We start from the raw sequence: 24970 nt of genomic DNA, 5'->3' as shown, positions 1-24970 counted from the left end.
TTATTGTTCAATCTTCCCCATCACTATTGTCTTCTATTTGTCTGTTGTCAAAAACTCCACTGTCACCCCCATCAGTATCACTCTGTATGTCTTGTCCATGCTATGCGGTTTTGCATTTGCCTCTGCTGCCGTCCCTCAATCTCTTATCATACCTTCACCTTGCCTTACACCTTTCTCTACTTTTCCTCCTAGAAAAAAGAAATGGTTGCCTGTCCTATCAAAAAATTCCCCTCTTTTCCCTCCCCTATCATCTTCCTTCCTTCTTTGCTTCCCTTATGCACTTTCCTCTTTTTCCTACTGTCCTCCACTCCGATTTCTACCTCTTCATCTTACCAGAAAATAAATTTAAGGTGTGCAGTAGGCCCTTTAAGGATGAGAGATGCTTTTGTGTGTGTAATAGATAAGGTGTATTTTTAGCCAGACTTGGTCATGGTTAGAAGAAGTATAAATATCACTAGGAACTGATGTCCTGGGAGTACTCACCGAACATGTGAACCGTTTGATGTGTCATGGGTTGCATTAGCTCCATTTGGGATCTTGTACAGTATTTCCTATATTGTGCCCACTTAGTTAACATAAACTTGTAGTTTAACTTTTTTAACAGCCCAGTAATTTCTGGTAAGAAAGCATTTCTTCTATAGGTCATTTTCCTTTCCTGTAAGGTATCTGTAGTGAGCAAGGTGACCAGGACAGTAGTCATTTATAACAAGTGGCCAGGATTGTAGTCATTTACAACAAGGTGACCAGGACAGTAGTCATTTATAACAACATGACTAGGATAGTAGTCATTTATAACAACGAAAGTCACATTTTAGGGCTGTCACATACTTAATATAGTCTCAAAGGGAGAGTGACAGAAATAAAGCAGATAACAAAACATTTTTTTTTAATTTAAAGATGTTTTTTGTAACGTTGAAGGTCAAATGTAAAGACTCCAACAGACCCACTAAAGGCCAATAATGGGACAGACAGAAACATGGGCACCAAAAGCAGTGGTTGTATGACCATATTGGTGGACCCTTATAATATACTAGGTTCCATTTGGTAGCTTGCACAAAATATTCTAAGGCTCAAAGTGAGAAAATCAGAAATATGCTCAACAAAATGTTATTTTTAAGCCATAACAGATGTCTCTTATATTCCCGAATACCACATTTGTGGGTTCTTACAGAATAAGTGAGGGTCGAAACACAGACACATGAATTTCAGACATTATTAAATATAGGCCCTCTCAGCCAGATGCAGGACCCTTAATGTCAGTATCCCTCATGTGCTGTTAAGCAAAGGGTGTGCACTATGTTCATTGCCATAATCTACAGAGATTGTTGCCCCTAAGTTCATATAGCTTAGTGAGGTCCAAGGATTAGGCACCATGATGAGGTGGGAAGACACATATCAATCTCAGAGTCTTTCCTTGCATAGAAGGCACCATGATGAGGTGCAAGACACATATCAATCTCAGAGTCTTCCCTTGCATAGAAGGTGTCATGATGAGGTGGCAAGACACATATCAATCTCAGAGTCTTCCCTTGCATAGAAGGCACCATGATGAGGTGGCAAGACACATATCAATCTCAGAGTCTTCCCTTGCATAGAAGGCACCATGATGAGGTGGCAAGACACATATCAATCTCAGAGTCTTCCCTTGCATAGAAGGCACTATGATGAGGTGCAAGACACTTATCAATCTCAGAGTCTTCCCTTGCATAGGAGGCGCCATGATGAGGTGGCAAGACACATATCGATCTCAGAGTCTTCCCTTGCATAGAAGGTGCCATGATGAGGTGGCAAGACACATATCAATCTCAGAGTCTTCCCTTGCCTAGAAGGCACCATGATGAGGTGGCAAGACACATATCAATCTCAGAGTCTTCCCTTGCATAGAAGGCACCATGACGAGGTGGCAAGACACATATCAATCTCAGAGTCTTCCCTTGCATAGAAGGCACCATGATGAGGTGGCAAGACACATATCAATCTCAGAGTCTTCCCTTGCATAGAAGGCACCATGATGTGGTGGCAAGACACATATCAATCTTAGTCTTCCCTTGCATAGAAGGCGCCATGATGAGGTGACAAGACACATATCAGTCTCAGAGTCTTCCCTTGCATAGAAGGCACCGTGATGAGGTGCAAGACATGTATCAGTCTCAGAGTCTTCCCTTGCATAGAAGGCACCATGATGAGGTGGCAAGACACATATCAATCTCAGAGTCTTCCCTTGCATAGAAGGCACCATGATGAGGTGGCAAGACACATATCAATCTCAGAGTCTTCCCTTGCATAGAAGGCACCATGATGAGGTGCAAGACACATATCAATCTTAGAGCCTTTCCTTGCCTAGAAATAGTGTGTTGTTTTGCAAGTATGAAACATATCAACATGCAGATCGATGAACGTTTATCTAGCAGGCTATCTCCCTTTCCATGATGCATCAGCAGCGAGAAAGGCAGGCAAAATATTTATTAGATGATTGAGGCAAAATTTTGCATACCAAAAATGTTTGGCTTCCATGCTGGGAATAAAGTCTTCTAAAAATCAAAGTGCAGCTAATGAAATTGCAGAAATATACTGTGTAGACTAAATAAAAGTTGACATAATGCATGCATGCAGTACTTTTAGTGAAAATGTGAGCTTAAATAAATACAGTAATTGATGAATTTATTATGTTTATATATTTCAGCTAGTGACCAGCTTTTATGTCCCCAGGTTAGACCCTGCTGTAAACATCCTTGTTCAAATCACTTAGTTGTTTTGTAAAGAGAATAGAGCGACTAATGCAAAGGAATGTGACTGCTAATCTCAAAAGTAAGTAAAGAATGCAAAGAAAACAAACAATTGTTTCACTAGGACAACAGAGCAGATGCCAACAAGCTATAGGACAATCTAAAACAGCCAGAGTGCATAAGCCCTAGTCAAAGTCCTTGTGAGAATATAGATAACATGGGTAGCTCATGAACATGTTGGGGAGGAAGAAACTATAACATTCCATTAATGGGTGATAGAATTTCATTAGGGAATAACTTAGTATAACTTAGTATAAAGACAGTATAAGCGTGACCATCTGTAGGCTTAATTATACTCTGTACAATGTCTGTGTTCAGCCATTAGTAATGGATGGCTTGTACTGCTGTGCCCACTTAGTTAATATAAACTCGTAGTACAACTTTTTGTTAGCAGCTTGGTAATTTCTGCAGCAGTAGAATTGAAAAATAAGAGCTCTTCAGAAAGAGTAAATAATATGCCATTAAACTAAATGCTACACAGTTCACTTTGTGGATTATACAGATCCTGCAAATTTACGACTGCAGAACCCTTTAGTTCATCATAATCATCATCAGACGTTTTTCCATTTTTCTACATGGGTTGGTGAAAGCATAATCCTTTACTTATTTTAAGAAATTAAGCCTGTACTCATAGGTAATAAACAGTATAAGGCTATTTATGGTGTTACAAAACATTTACTGAAACCTCCAACTGCTGTCAGGTACCTTGGCAGTGGCAGGTATTTGCTAGTTTGAACGACTGTAGAATTTTCCAGTGCGCATCATTTTTAATTTTAATAGATATGTACAGATAGTTAACTTTTTCCTGTTTTGTTTCCAGTAAACGCACAGCTTGTGTTGACAAAGATATTCCTGCCCTTGAATAGATCTTGTCACCAATGAGAATAGCATCTGATGATAAGCAATTTGAATACAGTGCGACAGTTGTATTTCTATCCTGCTTGATGTTTTCTCATTTATTACAGTTTGAAGGACAAAGGGCAGAAATAAAAAACAAGTGTTCATTTGAATGGTAGGGTATCTGTGCTCTTATTATACCTCGTATAACATCCATCTCCATTTAGCTGCCTTGTCCTCATCTGTCCTGAAGTGCTCTTATATGTTGAAATATACTACTGCCATGCTTCGCATTCTCATTAGGTGAGTGATTTGTAAGATTAAAATTCTAAATTAAAATATATATCTGCTTGCACTTTCCAAATCATATTCTCAGTGGTCCCTTGCAACCCAGAAAGTCACATCTGATGGTTTGCACAGTATCACTATGCACCCAGTTTGGAATAGTCGAGACACGTGTGCCAGAAATGATTGTGCAAGGGAAATGTCAATCCTGAGCAATTTGACCTACAGTGCAGTCCTCCATATCCACCAGGGACAAAGATTGCTGTTCTCAGATACAAACCTTTTTGAAGATAGACACATCATTACTTATATAACAATTATAGATACAAGCAGGCCACTGACTATGCATCTTACTCATAGTTTGGGATTGAACAGCTCAGCTCAATACAGCCTAATATCCTTAATATGGACCTAAAGCATCTTTGTGAGGCCTAAACCGTAAAGTGACAAATTAGGGCAATTGATCTTTTATACAGACATCATGCACCTTCTGTCCCTAAGGTATTCCACATTACACATCTTCCTTATCGTTCCTTTTGATGTAATGATCAGGAGACGTCATGTGACTTCATATATTAGGACTGAGCTTTCTTAACCCATGTGGAGTAAGTAGTATTAGCCATCTGCTTTCTGGGATACGTGTCTGTTATTTACAACTAATGTGCCTGGTCAAACCTTCCTATATCCATGCCAGAAAAAGGTTTAAATTCATTCCTTGGTCATTTATAACGTGGAAAGGTACATAAAAATAAATAACTGTTTTACAATATTTTCATGTATAATAATCCATCTTACCAAAATGAATAGGCACATCAACTTCACAATGAAATAATACACTATGCCGAATTGTTTGTCTGCTTTAGTTTTGTGGAATATTTAGCCTAACCCATTTGACCAGATGTGAGTAAAACCTCTTTCAATTACTTGACTTCCACCACTGATGCAGATATCCATGATCTGAAGATAGTGAATGTTAATATGCAAAGCAAAACTGACTCCTCTTGTGCAAAATCACCTCATTTACAGAGTTGTAGTTATGTCATCACATAATAGGTTTTGAAATAATTCCACTAGTGCACGAGATTTACAGATTGAGCTGTACAGATTAATGTACAAGTTGGGTCACTTTAATACACAAAACCTATATACTGTTGACTACTCAAATGCAATGCACTCAGAAAATGGATGCTTTCATATTATTAGTAAATGTGAATAATGAAAATGATATTTGTGTTTGCATATTTTATGATTTATATAAAAAAAGTTACCAAAGTAGTCTGCGCAGACATGCACTTAACACTGAATATATTATACGTCCTGGGGTTAGAGCTAGTCCCTGGCATAGTGTCAGCATAATCATAATAGCCTCTGAACTTAAATTTGAAATTTATGCTCCATGAAAGTTTTCTTTTTTTTCCTTTCTTTTTTATTTATTTCCTTTATTACATCAATTTTTTGTCAGCAATGTCACTGAACTACAATGGCCATGCTGGTAAAATATACCTGAGTTTTTCAGTATTTACGATGAAACAGCGTGACAAGCAGCATGGAATAGAGCAAATCGTTATTGCATTGGATGTGTAGCTCACTGATTCTTTGGTTTTGAACACTGGCCCTTTAGTAGTGTTTGTCCCCAATATATGAAGGTAATAATATAGAATCCGAACAAGTGTTTGAGAGATCCTGCAAATCAAGAGGAATATACACATTTCCCTTAGGGATTGATTTCTTTTGACATTAAAATGTTGTTACTTCATAACAATTTACATCAATCATTATACCACATTTGGTTGCTTTAAGACTTGTAAAGTGTAAAGTTTATACATTTCAATATAATTTTATGATTTATTTCAATAACTTTACCCTGTACTATTGTTGTTTGGTATCTCTGACTAAGCATGAACTTTTCAAAAAATCATCTTAATACTTTTCATTAAAGAAAGACATTAAACTGTAAAAGGTGTTTCAAAATATGCTGCAAATCCCTTTTATGGCACAAGATCAAAAAACATTAATTATTCTTCTTTAGGTAACATAAATGGAAGCTAAAACTACACACAGATCTGGATTTGTGAACAGCCAATCTCCTTGCTGCTACCGTGTGCACTTCACATGACCGTGCTCTGTTTAGCATTCATTAAATTGCTCTACATATCATGTAGAGCTGCAAAACAAAGGTAAATGGCAAAGTATGCTAATGAAGGCATAAGTAACTAAATGACATGCTAATTAACCAATCCAAGATGGCGGAGCCTTTCAGGAAGCGATAAAGTAATCGTGTAGATCTGGTGTATCTGTTTTCCATGAAATCCAAAACCTAATGGAATACTAATATTATCATACTTATAAATAAGCAAGGTTAGGGACTGCTGCTGCTCTCTTGCATGTGTACATGCAACAGGTCCAAATCTGTGCTGTTGATGCTGCTAATAGACCTTGTCCAAGGAGAATAAAGTTTTTCAGATCCTATTTACCATATCATGGACTGTACGATACTGAAATATTAGAGCAATACAGGTATGATAGGGAACACTACAGGAACCCTGCAACCTCTGCCACCCCTACCTCAGACCCAAGAGAAATTAAGGAGAAACTATACCAGTGGAAAAGTAAGGTATGTGTAGCATTAAGGTTATTCCAGAGATCCACAGGGGATATAGTAGGGGTGTCACATGCCTCAGCCTCCAGAATATTGCACCAATGTCTTAACGCTATGTTAGAACATGAAAGGGAGTCCATAGATTGTGCTCATATAGAAATAAAAGCCCCATCTGGTAAACAAGGAAAGATGTACATTAACAGGAAGGGGCTCCACTCAATCAACTGCTAGGTTGTATGTAATGCCTGAGGAATCATCCACAATGTGTATGCAGGCAACCAAGGCAATTACCATGACTCAGGCATATGGCACACCTCTCAGCTTTACACAAAGTTAGCTAGGGGTGAAATTCCATGAGGCTATCTGCTGGGTGATGCAAGTTATGCACTGGAACTGTGGCTCATGGTAACCATCAGAAATGTATACACATCTACAGAAGAAGGATACATTTATGCCCATGCTTAAACTAGAGACATCACAGAGCATGTATTTGAAATACTGAAGTTATGTTTCTGCTGTCTAGACACATCAAGAGGTACCTTGTAGTACGATTTCGGCACCTGCACAGAAATTCTCCCAGTTTTTATCATTTTGCACAATATCATCTTGAGGAAACAGCTGCAACCAGAATAGCAAGGGCCAGAGCAACACATTCTTGGACCACAGGCAGGGACAGCACTTCCAGCATATGCAGATGAAGAATTTGAAGGAGAACCTTCAGCTATAGATCGAGCTGGAAGATGTAAGTGCACACAATATGACCTTGCCCTGGCTAAGAAGCAAAGGATAGCACACACACTCACCACCTAAGAGTCAAAGGACAGCACACACGCACTCACCAGCTAAGAGCAAATTATAGCACACACACTTACCAGTGAAGGAATACACATAACAACTTAAGCACATAGAAATATTAAAACTGATGCTAGCCAATGTCCAAAAACTTTACTTCTACATGTAATGGCTGCATATGGATAGCATCAGACAGATGAAGGCCCAAAGCATACGACTCGCACGGGTTCAGGCACCTAGGCAGTGAGACATTTCCCTGTGGTAAATTTGACTGGGGACACATGGCTGAAGTGACATTCAGGTGCAGAGAGAAACATATGCTGCCATGTCCACAACTTCAATAACCAAAACATGAGACAGCAGGCAATATGGCAGGCATCAGCAGCAGGCTGACCAGAGGGCATGTCAATGGCAGTAAAAATGCAGTGCACAATGGGCAGTGCCTTTATAATTGGAGTGTGGGCACAACTACCCCCTTCACAGAGTCTGGGGAACATTTCCCAAAATACGTACTAGAGCATAAATGTGACTATAGTATCCTGCAGGATTTCCTCCATGCTGTATCACACATAAGTATGTACTGTGCACTGAGCAAAACATTCATTACTTTCACTGCCTAGGTGCCTGAACCCGACTCGCACTTGAAGTAATGACAAGGTAAGTGTGGAACCTGTCCTATACTAACAAATATGCAAGAAGATAAATGTAACTGATATAACTGCATACTGTTACTCATAAAGGTACTCAATCAGAACCTGTGCAAGATGTCCACCAATGGAATTATTTGCTTGTAGGAATGATATCTGTAATACACAGCTGTGCATTGTACACAATAACCGGCATCAAGATGGTCACTTAACCACTGTAAACAAAACTGTCAATAAGACAATTATGTCATCAATTTCACAAGTAGAGCATCAAGCAGAAATGTATTATCAGTGATTTGAATGTATGACTTACAATACTAACTGAAAAATATCCTTCTGAAATGAGCATGTATAATGTAATACATGTGCATAAAATCAACATAGTGATAAAGACTCACATAGCTATCCACTTTGTGCATCAGACATATATGCAACCATAAGTCAAACCCAAATTAAAAAAGGGCATGGCACAGTCATCATCATTTGCACAGAGTGGAGGTGTGGGGGCAGTAGGCAAAGGCTGACACCAAAGTAATAAGTGTGTGTGAGTAAAAAAACACAGAGCATTTAGTAAAGTATAAAAATATCTTAGAGCCACTAACAGGAGATGTATCCCTATCAACATTAAGGGTTGCTTAGCCTCATGCATGTGAGCCAGTATGGTCAGTTTTTGTGAAATGTGTGTGTGTGTGTGTGTGTGTGTGTGTGTGTGTGTGTGTGTGTGTGTGTGTGTGTGTGTGTGTGTGTATGTGTGTGTGTGTGTGTGTGTGTGTGTGTGTGTGTGTGTGTGTGTGTGTGTGTGTGTCTGCTTGAACACAATCAAGTTTTCGCTAGCACTATGTCCTGGCATATTGAGCAGTTGTGAGCCAAGGATGGTAGAGTTGTCAGTTCAATGTCATTGCTTCCGACCATGTGAACTGCTTCTGTCAGGAGTTGCAATGCTACTTCTATGTCACTGGTTCAAAATAGGGGTGCTTCCTGAATGTGAGTAATATCTGCTGAACATGCTTTCTTCAAGACCATGACCCCATTGCCTACCACTTCTATGTGTGGACATCTCAGTAACTGATGAATCAGTAGAAGTAGTGCCACTATGAAGTGGGATCTGGCATGGCCATGTTGGCTAACACCAGAGGATATTGAGGCTCTATAGACACGTGGCTGCTGATTTTCCCCCAGCAGATGTTCCATCACAGACACTGCCTGATCCAGTGTGTCACTCATCCTATCCAATGAGTCACACATATGACTGAGGCAGTCACACATGTCAGAATGTGTCACATTTAGAACTCACACTATCTTTTCTGAGGCCCTGGTGGAATATGCCTGTACCTCCATGATGGCCCTATACATATTTCTGGTGGCACATTATCACACATCAGCATCAGGATTAGCATGGGCAGTAGGCCTCCTCTAAACACTACCAGTAACCCTCCTGTGTGGTACCATGCCTTCATGATGCCTATGGGTAGACTCAGCCAGCTCTGCAACAAAGAATAACCACACTACCCTGATCAACTGTGCCACTCTTAATCTGCCCAATATCTAGGGTCTCAGTGGAGAAAGTATATACAGGTATACAAACTGTGTCTGAAATAAGGCCGAGGATATGTGAGCCATAACCTCAGTGTCAGACTGAACCTCCACACCCCCTGATTGTGCCTCTATATTGCCACCATCATCATCAGAGGCTACCAATATTCTGACATAAGGTGCAAACTCAGCAGTGACACTGTCAGGGTCACCCGTGATAATAAGCAATAAACTCAAGAAAGACAGAAATAGTGACTGGAAGTGATCCAAACTCTGTTCTACACACTCATGTTAAACACTTTCAGATGCTAAAGTAATAGAATACTTACCCTGTACTCAGAAACAGTTATTAATAATCAAAGAAAGGTTCTGTTTACCAAGTGCAGGTGGTCTTTTTTAAATTTTTACAAGTCTTTTGGGTTTCAAACACCATGACAGTAATGGACTCCATTCTTAAGTCAAAGTACAATCAAAGTAAATGAAATTAGTATTTATTCAATCTTTGAGGTTAGCCAGAAGTGCTCTTCACAGTACCAGCAATGGCCCAGTAATACATACATACAAATATTCCAAGCACAGGCATTAATGCCCTTCTAGCTTGCCAAGATACCAAAACACTTGCTCCCATAATAAGTGTCCAGGCTGTTCTTAAAAATATCTAAACTAGTACTTGCTTTAATGTAATTTGGTAGTCTGTTCCATGCATCAGCTACTCTGTCAGAGAACCAGTTAGTACACTTCTCATTCCTATAGAATCTTCTACATAGGTTGTCTGATGATTCTCTAGTACTTTTAATAACCCCAAACATTCCCAGAGGTAGTTGTCTCTAAATGCCCTATAAACCTAAACAAGCTCTCCTCTTAGATATCTGTAAGAGACACTGTACAAGTTCAGATATTTTAGTCTTTCATAATAACTTAAATTTTCACATCCACGGATGCTCTTGGTATATTTCTGCTCTATTCTTTCCAGTTAACTCATGCTTGTTTTCTTATATGGTTTCCATATTGTTATTCCATACTCAGGTTTGGGTCTAGTGTAACTAAGAAACAATGACTTCATCATTTTTTATTTCCTAGACTTTATAAATCTTTTTCTACAGCCTATAGTTCTATTGCTATCATTAACCAATTGGTTGATATGATTAGAAAAACTCATAGCTAAATGAGTCCACAGTTTCAATCACTGTGTGCTGTAATAAATATTCACTTTTTAATTTATGTCTCCCAAATCTCACATGCTAAGTTTTTGATGTATTTATCAGCATATTATTCTTCGGTGCCCAAGTGGTCAATTTAGTCAAGTTATTTTGCAGTCATGCCTTGTCTGTAACACATGTAGTCAGTTTACCCAATTTCAGGTCATCTGTATATAGACCGTAGAACACCTCAGATGAAAAAGGTCTGAAAGATACAATGTTAACAAGTAAGGGCCTAGGATAGAGCCCTGTGGGACACCCTGACTGTAACCATGGATTTCACCTGTCCAATTTCTGTATGATACTTGCCATGTCCTATTTATAAGCCATTCAGCTATCCATCTTATCAAGAGTACATCAATACCTAGTTCTACTAATTTATTGATCAGTGTTTTGTGTATGACTCTGTCAACTCTTGAAGTTAAATCTATATAAATTACATCCCAGCACAATTTTTCATTCATAGCTGTTATTATAGTATTATAGAACATCATGTTACAGGTGGTAATATATCTATTTTAATATATGCATGCTGATATATGGTTTCAAGTCCCAACCTATCCAGTTTTGACAGCAACTTATCCAATATTACCTTCTCCATTATATTTCCACAACATGAAAGTAGACTTAAGGGTCTATATGACTCTGGGTTTGTCCTACTTCCCTTTCCCTTAAAGAGAGGTTTAATAATTGCATGTCTCCAATCTTGAGGAATCTCCCCATATTTATATGACTTAGTGAATAATAGATATAATGGTACCATAAGTTCTTGCTTCTCAGGTCATCGTTACTAATTCCATCTCCTCACTGTGCTTTGTTTGGATCCAGTTTGCACAGTTCTTTTCAATAAAATCTAATTTGATTTCAGTATCTGGAGTTACCTGCATGTCACTAGGACAACTTATCATCCCTTTTGTGGAGCCATCATGCATGTCTTTCGAATGCCACTCGACCATGTGGAGGGCATGCAGACTCCGCACAGAAGGCGCTCCAGCCAAGAATAGAATGGGAGAACCTCTTGCTGTGAGGAGACAACACTACCGTTGCACCACCACGACATCACCTTAATCAGATATTATCAGATCTTATTTTTATGGAAATATATTCCCCTGACGTTGTATGCCTAGATCCTGATGTTAAACATTTTTTGATTTTTTTGCACTCAATTTCTCTTTCAAAACTTTCCACTTTCCATCTGAAGTTTTTCCACTGAACACTTCTCTCCAATTAGTTCTACATAGTGACTGTTTTGTTTCCATATAATCTATAATTAACCTTCTGTGCATTGGTTTAGATTTCAGTTTGTCAGAAGTATCTAGCAAAAAATTTACCTTTTAAACCACATGATCACTGCACATCAGCTGTGGCAAAACTCGACTTGAAGTAACATTAATTTCTTTAGGAACACAAACAATGTCTAGTATATTCCGTCCCCTGGTAGTTTTTTTTACAATCTTAAGCAATTGTTGTTCATGAATATATGTTTTGAATAATTTTCTTACTAATGCTGTAGAACTAATATTATTCCAGTCTGTATCTGGTAAATTTAAGTCTCCAGCTAATATTATTCTTCCCTCCTGTGTTTCATGCAAGAAATGTATGAATTCCACTAGGTCAGCTGCACTAGACTTTGGTGGGCTATACATGCCAACAATTGTTATATGTTCCAGGGTTGTCTTTATTGTCACAGTTACACAGTCTATAGTATTGGTGTTATCACTGAACATGTTATAATCACAGCTCTCATAACTATCTTTAATCCCTATCATAACACCTCCACCTGATTTTTTGTTAGAATATCTGTTACAGTAAAAACATTTATACCCTGACAGAACTGGTTTTCAGTCATTGTTCATTAACCATGTTTCACAAACAATAACATCAGTCTTATGGGAACTTAACAAACTTTCCAATAAAAAAAAACTTTATTATTAATGCTCCTGGCATTAACAACCATCAGAGATGCATCACATGTTGCTATTTATGAACTGTTAAATTTTCAACCTGGCAAAAATCCTGCCTAGTTTTTGTGAAATATTGCAACATATCTGCTGCAAAAATTATTTTCCCTGATCTTGACAAATGCACCCCATCCTGTCTGAACACGTGTGCTAAAACTAATCTTGGATGCTCTACACATTTCCATTTTTAAAACAGAACATTTTTTCCATATAGGTATTTATCCAAAAAATCTTTTCATTCACAGTGACCTGACTACCATTTCTATAAGCAATTTGTGAAAAATATGTCCTAACACCAGTACAAGCTATAATATCTAAAAGGGCTGTCAGTTCCGTACTAATGGTCAGAGAATTCTTGATGGTGACATCATTTGTACCGACATGAATAAAAACGGATCCATATTTCTTTACATTAAGACATTTAAAAGCTTGTTTCACATATTCTATTTTTGCTCCTGACAAGCATAACGCTACTCAATGTTCATTATCATCTCTGCAAATATAAGTATCAGTTCCTCTAATAATTGAATCTCCATTTACAAGATTATCTTTGCTGGCCTGCGCTGAAGAATCTTCAGCTTCAAATACAGTAATATCTGCTCTATCAATTGTTACGAAGGATAGAACTTCATCACCATTAGTCTTATTAGCCTGACTTTTTTCATTGTGTATTAAATTCTCATCTAGCTGGTATTGTAAATCCACAGCTTGAGCTAAGTAGTCAATGTCTCTCTTTCTCTTCTTTTTTCTTACAGTAATGTTCTTCACTTCTTCCACATTCAGTTTTGATTTCTTCCACTTCTACTTGCCTCTTTTTTCTATCTTCTCTTTTGGGAAAAATGATGCTTTTTCTGTAGACTGAAGGTTTTCAGATGGAAAAATATTCAGAACCAACGAGCATAGGGATAGGAGTTGCAACAAAATCTCAGAAAAACCAATCCCACTCTGCCCTGAACAAACCAAGGACGATGGTAGTCTCACACAAAAAAAGTTTAATGCAAAGTAGTAAATCCATCCTCAATGGACCATAGTTGTAGAAAACTCAGAACAATCCAGAACAAGACAATGTTAAAATCAGTTCAAATAGATAAATCAATTCAAATAGGTAGGCGCTTTCATCTGTAACACGACAGAATTTTTCAAAACCGAAGTTGCAATGTAATTTCCTTCCTTAAATACTATTGTGTTTCCTGTATCAATTAACAATAAAAGCAACAGTGTGTCACAAATAAAATCATTCTTAAAAACAACTGTTTGTCAATACAGCAGGTGCTTTTCCTTTAAAAATAAATAGACGTGAATGTTTTACAAAATTCTATCCCTTTGCTTTAAAATGGGCAACAAGGACAAGTGATCGTTAATACCAGGGGGTTCATTGGCATTCAGTTTAAGTTGCCACTCCAACTCCTTCATTTCAATTTCATTCCCCTAGTCACCCCCCCACACACACATTTTGCCTAACTATATCCAGTATACCGAATTTAAAACCAAGAAAACTGGGGCAAATTTGTGAGCGTTTGAAAAGGGCATTATTCTTATTTTGTGTCTCAATGGCATACAGGTGTTCATAAAAAGTCTTTTTAATCCCCCATTGAATCTGGTTCTGACTCATTTTTATAAGGTTTGTACCAGGGAGATTTTCCAAGAGTTTTATAATTATAAGGATTATTTTTATAATTTAACGAGGGAAGAGATGTTACTTTTAAACTCCTTGAGAGAGGCAAATGTTTTATAGGTTATAAAGCCGGACAAAGGGGGTAGGGTAGTACTGGTAGAATCCACTGATTATAAGAATGATATTGCAAGTGTACTACAAGATACTGAGAAGTACCTGGTTGCTTCTGTTAACGAGGTAAATACTTCGCACAGAAGAATACAGTGGTTCCCGGAGGATAGTCTACTCCAGGGAGTTATCAATGAAGAGCTTTTTAACTTCTTGCAGACCAAATTTCCTTATATTCCTACCATCTTTGGCATCCCAAAGGTGCACAAGAACATCCAACACCCTCCTTATAGACTCATTTTGGCAGCAGAAAACAGTTCCACACATTCTTTGGGAGTTTTTATTGAACGGTTGTTAAAATACACTTTTAAAAGTATCAACTTTGTTTTAAATGACTCGTGGGACTTTTTGTCCAGGGTCAAACATGAATTTTTTGAGGAAACCTTGCTTTTCCCAACCACTGATGTAGTGGATCTTTTTGGCTCGATTCCTCACAACATGGGTATGGACCTTTTCCATGAAGCCTTATTAGAATATAGCAAGTTGAATCCTACTATGATTAGCTTCGTAATGGAAACTATGGAATGTTTTTTTAAATAACAACTACTTTGTTTTTGAGGACAAATTTTACAAACAATTGAGGGGGGGTAGCAATGGGTTCAAGCTGCACCCTGATATTTGCCAACTTGGTAATGACTATGTGGGAGAAGGGATACATCTTTGGAACGAAATACGCAGAGCACTGGTTATTGTACTTATGCTATTTGGATGATGTGTTCATTCTATGGAAAGGGGACCTGGATATTGTTAATGAATTTTTTGGGTACATAACAAACATTTGTGATTATTTTAAATTTACCCACACGTACAATTCTCACTCTATTAATTACTTGGACGTTTGCTTGACCAAGGATGTTGAATTGAACTCGTTTGTCTCAACAGTTTATCATAAACCCACATATTCTAACAGTTTTCTGAGGTTTGAGAGTCGACACCCTTTTTATATTAAAAATAATTTGGTTCATGGGCAAATGATTAGGGGTGCAAGGATGTGCTCAACTATAGAACTTTTTAAAAAAGAGTTGGCACAACTTACCCATATGTTTGTTAGTAGTGGCTACCCCGAAGATTGGGTTTTGCACCTCGGGAGAGAGGTGTTGGATGGATAGGGGACTAGACCTATCCCATTCCTGGGTCAATCACAGTCTATTACCAATACACCACAGGGGGCAAATAGTCAGTTTTCCAGCTCCATGGTGATGGAATTTGGTTCTTTTGGGAGGAAAGTTCAGGGTATCCTTTCCAAGAATTGGGTTATTCTGGAAGGGAACAACCATCTGACAAACTCCCTGGGTAATGGTCCGCTTTTCACTAATAGGGTGGGTAAAAATGTAAAATTTTTACTCAAGCACCTGAGATTACACACAGGACATCAGACAGGGACCAGGAAATGTGGTAGATGTAAACAGTGTTCCTTTATTTTAGAAAGTGTGGAAATTCGGTTGGGTGATTCACCACAGAAGGTGAAATTGATACACGGTAACTGTCAGACGACTGGGCTGGTTTATATTAGTGTTTTTCAGGGCTGTAACCATTTTTCCATAGGGAAGATGGAAAGATCCCTTAGGAGGAGAATTTACGAACACCTGTATGCCATTGAGACACAAAATAAGAATAATGCCCTTTTCAAACACTCACAAATTTGTCCCAGTTTTCTTGGTTTACTATATATATATAGTATAGGCAAAATGTGTGTGTGTGTGTGTTGTGGGTGTGTGGGGGCAATATGATTGAAAATGAACGAGTTGGAGTGGCAACTTACACTGAATGCCAATGAACCCCCTGGTATTAACGATCACTTGTCCTTGTTGCCCATTTTAAAGCAAAGGGATAGAATTTTGTAAAACATTCACGTCTATTTATTTTTAAAGGAAAAGCACCTGCTGTATTGACAAACAGTTGTTTTTAAGAATGATTTTATTTGTGACACACTGTTGCTTTTATTGTTAATTGATACAGGAAACACAATAGTATTAGGTTCATAGGTTCATAGGATCGTACTAGGCTATCTGCCCTAGGGCATTTATAAGCCTAAGGATGAGAATACTCGCCCTTTTAGGTTTTAGTTACTATGCCTGTCTAGACATGAAGAGATGAGGGTAAAGGTAAAACCTACTCTGATCTCCCATCCATCGAGATTTCTCTTGAATAGAGTCAGTGAGGCTCTGCCTAACATGGACATGGATTCTTCTGTTCCAGAGTGTAGGAAGCCTCTGGGTTATACTGTGTCCCCTCCAGCACTATTTATTTATTTCTGTGTTGAGGTTAGTCACACTTGTCTCGTGGCTCTGATGGATTTGACATGGCCTTACTGTCAGGCACAGATCACCTCTGAGTAGGCGTATGCGATCGAATATAGCTGCTTTTTTTTTCAGTCGGGCAGCATATGACATATGTTTAAGACCCTTTATCCTCTTGGTGAGGAACTTTGGGGTCTTTCCAACTGCTGCAGGTGTTGGAGGAAGGAAATGACATTGCAACTTCGGTTTTGAAAAAGTCTGTCATATTACAGACGAAAGCGCCTACCTATTTGAATTGATTTATCTATTTGAACTGATTTTAACATTGTCTTGTTTTGGATTGTTCTGAGTTTTCTACAACTACGGTCCATTGAGGACAGATTTACTACTTTGCATTAAACTTGTTTTTGTGTAAGACTACCATCGTCATTGGTTTGTTCAGGGCAGAGTGGGATTGTTTTTTCTGAGAAAGAAATATATTATCATTCCCTGTAACTTGTGTTTTACATAACAACACAGTGTCCATTTTACTATGTCTTCTCTTTTCCTTTTCAGTCATTAGTCAGTTTCTTTTTCTTCCTTGTTATTTGTTATGAACTTCTTCTTTCTTTCTTTTTTTTTGTTTCCAACAAACCAGATCTTCAGACAGCTGAATACTTGCATCCAGAATTCCAAAGTTGTCAGGGGTGTCATCTTGTTTCATAGGGGTTGAGTGATCTTTATAGGCAATAGACACATCCTTTCCTAAATGTGTTTTATTTGCTGTTTGCCTTACATTATTTATCTCACCAGTCTAGTCATTAATATATGTAACAACAGTTCACCAAGCCGTGCCAATTGTACAAGTGCAATCATCATCAGTAAGTCTAGATTTACTTCTAATAATGGTAACCAAATCATCCAACTTTTGACTCAAGGAACACGGATCACCAGTGTTATCAGGTGTTACCTTTAAATATGTATATCATTTATTACACTGTAGTAGATATTTGTGCATTAGCAAATTGTTAATTGCATACTCATTTAAGGAATCGATGTTCAGCTTCAAATTAATAAAATATTGTAAAAAAATAAGAATAATCAAAATCAGTAACCACAGAATTCAAAGAGAACTTAAATCAACTTCTATGACAAAAACCAAACGAGCAATATAGAACTAGATACTAAAGTAACTAAGTACAGTAAAGTTGTTCTGACAATACAAGTTCGGCAAGCCAGACAAAAGTTGTAATTCCTTTACGTCACTCACTATCGCTCGCAGTTGTGTTTCTTTTTAACAGTAAAGATCAATAAATCACAAACCAAGGTAGGATTGTTTAGATATGCTGGGTCCCTATTAAATTATCGAACGTTTCAAAGTTCGAATGTCATATGGTCGACACCATATGATCAAACTTTGAAAAGTTTGAAGGCGAAAGGCAATGGCTCTGTACACGCAGATTGGGGAAATTTCCCTTTTCTGCACTGAAGTGTGGTCTCGGAGTTGGTATATTTAAGTAGGGGGTATGTGGGGGTTAAGTAGGGGGCGTGTGGGGGATGCAGGGGGGGCTTGCACCCCTGTTCAGAGCATTCAGGTAAGTTTTTTTTTACATTTTTATTATATATTCGAAGATTCAAGTTTCGCTTATATGTTGTCGAACATATGAGGTTTGACATTTTGAAGCTTTGACTATATAATATAGAACCAATATGCTCAGGACTGACTCCTTCTGCAATTCATATGGCATTACATGTATCTGTAAAATATCTAAGTACGATTGTAAATTCTTTTTTATAAGGCCCATTACAACTACTACTTTAGGAAGTATTTGGGTACCTTTCTTCCGCACTGCCCTTGTTTCTGCCTGCAAATCCAGATATTTTATGACCTTGTGTCTCTCTGTAAGTAAGACACTGCAGTCACTAGGTGTAGCATTTTCAATGATCAATGGTACTCTTGCCTTCTTGTCATGGACTACTATATCTGATTTTCTAGTATCTGTTTTTGAACTGTTGGTAATGAGTGATCATAATGCTTTGTGGCTCATGTTTCTAATGTTTTTCATCTACTTCAATATTATAATGGTTGAGCAATTCCCAAAGCAACAGTCTTGACATATTATTATATGTTTCAGTATACAGTCCTTCTGCCATTAGTATATCACAACTGGCAAAAAGGTGTGTGAATGTTTTCAATTGTTTCTCCCACATGTTCAATAGACTTTGTAAACCAACATGTACATAGTCCATTATCTTATTTGCATTTGTTCATGCTTTATTGTTGATCCTTCATGATGAAGGCTTCATCAGTTCCTAAATATTTATATACTCCCTCTTGCTAAAGTTTTTTATATCACATTCCTGCCCCAAACTGATGTTTTCTTGGTGCTGCAGATTTCCTACTTTAAAGGTTGCTTTTGCACATTTATCATGACCAGATGATATGAATGTAAATTTGCCTATGTCACAAGTGATAATTCAATAAAGGTGTTCGAAAAAAATACCAAATGACATCCTCATATTATTTGAAAAATGTTTTGACCACTTGCAGTTGTGCTTTCAGTTCCTTAACTGATGAACAATACAGTTTTAAATGATCCACAAAAACAATATGAGAAGTCTTTACACTTTGTTGTTTTCAGGGAGCCAAACTGTAGCCATGACCTAATCTTTTAAGTAAACAGCTTAATGGGTTAAGGGCATGACAAAAGAGCAGTGGTGATTAAAATTCACCCTGGAATATCCCCCTTTCAATTTTTATCCTTGGAATAATAATTTGTCCTTAATCATGGCTTAACTGCAAAGTGATTTGCCACTGGTTCATGGTCACTGTAATGTAATTGATCAGTGTAGGGTGTATCTTATACATGTTTAAGCACTCTTTTATCCATGAATTTGGGATGCTGTCAAATAATTGTTTGTAATCTATCCATGCCATACTTAGATTCTTCCTCTTTTTACGGTTTACCATTATGACTTTATTTACCAATAAATGATCCTTCACTCCATATGACTTTCTCCTTTTGTTCTGTTGCCATGATTGAATTTTCTTCTAAATGACTATAAACTAAGTTGGCATCAATTCCAGTCTATAGTTTATACGTCATCAAAAGGCAAGTTATTGTTCTCTAGTTTTTAGGATAGCTAGCAGGTTCACTCGTAGAACTATTGTTTCCTGTTGTTTACCAGGTTGGTATCTGTTTGGGCTGTGCATATAAATAGTTCTTACTCATGGATACATTTTTGGGTCTATGTTAAATCATCTAATGCTTAAAAAAGCGAATGATAAATTATCGAACCCATGTAAGCAAAAGCTTACAATCTCACATGCTTAGAACAGCGATTTTTTTCCAAGGGAAAAAAAAAATCGCTGTTCCACAAAACAAAAAAAAAACAAATTTTAAAACATTACATAAAGTGGGGAGCTTTGCCCCCCACATGGCCCAATGTGGGGCCTGTGCCCCCCATGCCCCGCTACTTAAATATAGCAACTCTGAGATTGCACTACAGTCATGAAAATGGTAAAGTAACGGAAGCAGCCAAGTGATTTCTTTCCCAGGGAAAGAATTTGCTTACATGCCATTTCGCTATTTTGCCTTTTCGTGCTTTCAAGTTAGATCTAGATGCATTCAAAAGAATGCATCTTCAATCATTTAATAGTAACCATAAATCTTCATATAAATATGTTAATACTTTTAACCAGAAGTTAGGTACTCCATCTGTGCCTGGGGTTTTCTAATTAGGAATCTTTCTTAATTTTATTTCAATCTCTCTGGCTGTTACTTCATCCCATTTCATATTCTGTACATTTGAACTTCTTATTCATTCTTTTACTTCTTCTATCCATTTAGCATCTTTGCTATGTTCCACAGGATCTTCATAGATATTTCTCCAAATTTAACTATTTCTTCCTTTTTTCATGGTTTTTCATAGGTTAGTACTTGACTAACTGCCCTTGTGGGCCATTTTAAGCCTTGCCAGTTACCACATGTGAGAATCAATCCCTGCACCTTGTGTCTGTAAGGTAAACATCTTAACCATTATGTCAACCTCCCACCCCCCCAAAAGCTGAATTGCTTGCCTTGGTTTTTGAACCGTGCACCTACTGCATGCAAAGCCAAAACTCTAACCACTGAGCTTAATCGCTAAATAGAGTTTCAATTCCTTTTGCCTTGTTTCCCAATTCTCTATAAAACTTTTTTGGGTCATCAATAAAGTGCTTATTTTGCACTTTTCCTTCATATTTATCTGCATATCTTCTAAGTTTTTCTGCCTGTGTTAATATTGTAGTTTATTATTTGTGATAGTGCACAATAGATGTTGATCTGTTCTGATACTGTGCATTGTTTTTATCACATCTATCTTCCTGAGTAGTTTTGTTGATCTATTACATCTTTTATAATCTTCTAACAGTGACACTTCTTGTCTTAATCACTTTAGAATTTTCTCTATTTTCTATTACATGATGGCATTTGAGTTCTCTCTTTCCTTCCTCTTACTGCCCTGTGTTTTTGTGGTAAGACATTATCTGTTACTAATTAAGATGCATGGTAATACATCCTATTTACTTCTGTTATATTGCATAAATTTTTGAACTGCCCTAATTACTGTGTTAATTTGTTTTATCAAACTTCTAACTTTTTTGATTTTATTGACTTTCTGTAGTCTATTTCTTTGATTGATCTTAATATGTCTGTCCATCTCTATTAAATTAAGCAACTCATCTCTTAGATAGTTTTTTTCTAAAAATTCTTTGTTCTCCAATTGCTGTGGACATTCTATAGAATGTTCCAGAACATCTTCCTTTGCCATATTCACTTCAGTTTCATCCTGTGCTATCCATTGCTCTTTCATATGGGAACTCACTGGCCTATCACTCCACAACACCGACTGTGTCAGCGTTGCCACAGTTTTCTGTTCCTTCCCTTGCTAAGTAACTCAAACTAAATTTTTCTAGTGGTTTCCTATAGAAGGCTGCAAAGTATCTTCATATGGCAATAGATCAGATGTTGCCCTCCCCGCTGGTTTCTCCTTAATTTGGGGATCTATTGCTCTATCATGCTGTGATGTTATCAGAGTTAGATTTTCTACACTATATCCTTCACTTCGCAGGTAATCTAGAACCTCAATTTCTATTTCTTTAACTTCTCCATTACTAATCTTTTTTTCTACTTTTCCTCTTTGTTTTCTTATTTTTTGTATTGTAAAATTTTTCATATCTGGATGCCTTTGCCTGTATTTCTCTTCAAATATCTTTGGTGCTGCTCTTTTTTTATTGATTAGTTTTGCTTTCTCCGTTGCATAAATATTGCAACATATTACATTTCTTTTTCTTTCCTGTGTCCATATTTCTTCTTCAAATGTCCCCTGTTCCTCCTGTTTCTCCTTACTTAGGGAAGATGTTGTTTCAGCATGCTGTGATATAACCTGTGTTAGACTTTCTTCATTAAATCCTTCACTTCAAAGGTATTTCATATTGTAATTCTGATTTCCCTGGTAAAAGAGTAAGGCAGTGGAAAGAAGGCTAATAAGCATCAGAATGCAGATGAAACAAGGACAAGAGAATATTGCTCTGCCTATCTTCTTCTTAAGAAATATCTTGGAATCATTCAGACTAACCATTTCCCCTTCCCCAACAAAATGTCTGTTGGACTCTGTCTCTTTAAGGCACACATCTCAATGTTTCCATATGTACAAGTAGTAAAACATAAAGATGTCTAGAATGGCAGTACATACCTTGTATATAGCATACTTGGAAGTTCTTCTTGGGACATGCTTGGACTGTCATCAACATCAGCACCAGCATCAAAGAGTCTGTGTGAACTCTCTGCTGAGCTCTTTGGATGTCTGGCAGTGGACATGAACTGATCAGTTTTACTGAGTGGTGGTTTAGTAGCAGCCCCCTCAGCCATCTGTTCTCATACTACTGCAGCTGCCCTCCTGCGTGCCACTCTAATATCAGAGACATGATGCCACACCTGTTTATAGTTTCTGGCATGGCCACTCAACTGTGTTTATTTCAGTGACCACTTGCTGCTGTATGCTTTTTCTGGCAGACATATTACCTCTGCCTTTGTTAAACAGGAAGGATCCATGGCTGTGTAAGGCTTATATGATTACCTCATTCTCTGGCTTGAGTGGAATCAATGGTCTGAGTGCCATAATCCTGTATTACATAAAAACAGAAAAAAGACAAAACACTTGTAGCACATAGATAAATCATTCTCCTCAAATAAAATCTGTGCACCCATCCTCAACACAAAAACATTGAATGCACAATGCTCTTTTCAGACTACACACAAGCAATGAGATCCCCCCCAAAAAAGGAAAAATTGTAATACATTAGTATTGCATCCATTCTGTTACCATTTCTGTAATGAGGACAGCAATTGTGTAACTGACTACTGGATGGTAGTATTATCGATAACTGCTCAAAAATTCAAAGTGGAAATGCCTAGACAATTTACTTGGTCTCTGCACTGTTGTGGAGGTCACCATGGGAAATCTGAGAAGCCTAACACCTCTGAAAGCTACATATACACAATCCCTTGAAGTTAATGGCCCTTTGTTAAGGGCAGATCCTGCCTCTTAAACCTGGTTGATTTCTTTGAAACAGTCACCAAGGCCATTGACGAGGGGAAGGTGGTCCACACAGCCTGCCTGGACCTCGCAAAAGCCTTCGATACAATACCCCACTTGGGCATTATAGATAAGCTCACCAGCTTAAATATAAACTCCTATGTCACTAGATGGGTTGCAAACTGGCTCAAGGACAGAACCCACATGGTTAGAATTGCTGGAGCCATGTCAGACTCCAAACAAGGCTCAGTCCTGGGACATCTCTTGTTCGGTATATATTTCTCGGAGGTACATGCCAACATGGAAGGACTGTGGCTGACCAAGTTCGCAGATGACTGCAAACTGGGCGCCATAATCGACTCTCCAGCCAACACAAGCATCCTCCAAAAGGGCCTCATAGAAACAGACAACTGGTGCCAGAGCCATGGCCTCAAGCTAAACACCAAAATGTGTATAGTCATTCCCTTTGGCAAAAACAAAGTGCCCACAAATGACCACATAGGTGGTAATCCATTAAGTACAGAAGAAGTAATTAGGGACCTGGGGACCCAAGTTGATAGCAATCTCTCATTTGACAACCACGTGGCCAAAGTGGTTAGAAAAACATTTTATATAGCCCACCTAATCATGAAGAGATTCACATCTAGATCAGGGGAGGTCATCGTGCCTCTTTACTCATCCCTCATCAGGCCCATAATTGAGTACAATGCCCCTTTTGGGATGTACCTTACCAGACACCTGCAGCAACTGGAAAGACCCCAAAAGTACCTCAACAAGAGGATCAAAGGGCTCAAACAGATGCCATATGCTGCCAGGTTAAAGAAACTCCAGCTCTACTCAGTGGCATACTGCCTGCTCAGAGGCGATCTGTGCCTGACGTATAAAGCCATGTCCAACCCGGAATTAATGGACATGCTGCACCTCAGAAAATCCAAATCCCATCGAGCTACATGCTCAAGAGACTTGAACCTCAGCACTGAAATAAATAGGACATGCTGGAGGGACAGATTCATAACCCAGAGGCTCCCTTCACTCTGGAATAAAATCCCAGTCCAGGTTAGACAGAGTCCCTCATTGACTCTCTTCAAGAGGAATCTTGATGAGTGGATGGGAGATTGTAGGTTTACCCCGGGTATCACTTCTGTGTCACTGTTAGACAGAGGCACAGTATACTAACCTCGAAAAAGGGCATAGCAAAATTAACTTAAAATGGGTGGCGAAAGCCAAACACACTCTGGCTAGGCTTATAAATGCCCTAGGGCAGATAGCCTAGTATGAACCTATGAACCTATAATAATAAACACAATGCATTTGTCTGGAGTAACTGGTGAAATTCCAAGAGCAAATAGTAACACAATACTGTGATGTAACCATACCATTCATTAGCAAACTTGGAAAGCACAGCAAGAACTAATGTATCAGCAGTATACCAACAATGAATGAAAAAAATGCATACAGATTGAAAAAGAATGCTATTGCATATTGAAATGCATTCCAAATATGCAAATGTACAGTTTATAAAGCGGACATACATACCTTATGAAATAATGCAGTAATTTGTAGAAAAATCTCCTCCAAGTAAATGCAAGTAATGTTCTGCCTATATCAAATCAGTCTCCCCTCCTTCCACTTCAGTAGCTACAGCATTCCCTTTATATAGTGTAGATTCAGCTCTCTGAGCACTGTGAAGATGGAAATGAGGTGTTAAATCATTAACTTCCCTAAATACCAAAAAAATCACTTGGTGTAG

The sequence above is a fragment of the Protopterus annectens genome, chromosome 8.part1, assembly GCF_019279795.1.
Source record: "Protopterus annectens isolate FY-2018-M chromosome 8.part1, PAN1.0, whole genome shotgun sequence".
NCBI classification, from domain to species: domain Eukaryota; kingdom Metazoa; phylum Chordata; order Ceratodontiformes; family Protopteridae; genus Protopterus; species Protopterus annectens.
This window is presented reverse-complemented; position numbering follows the sequence as displayed.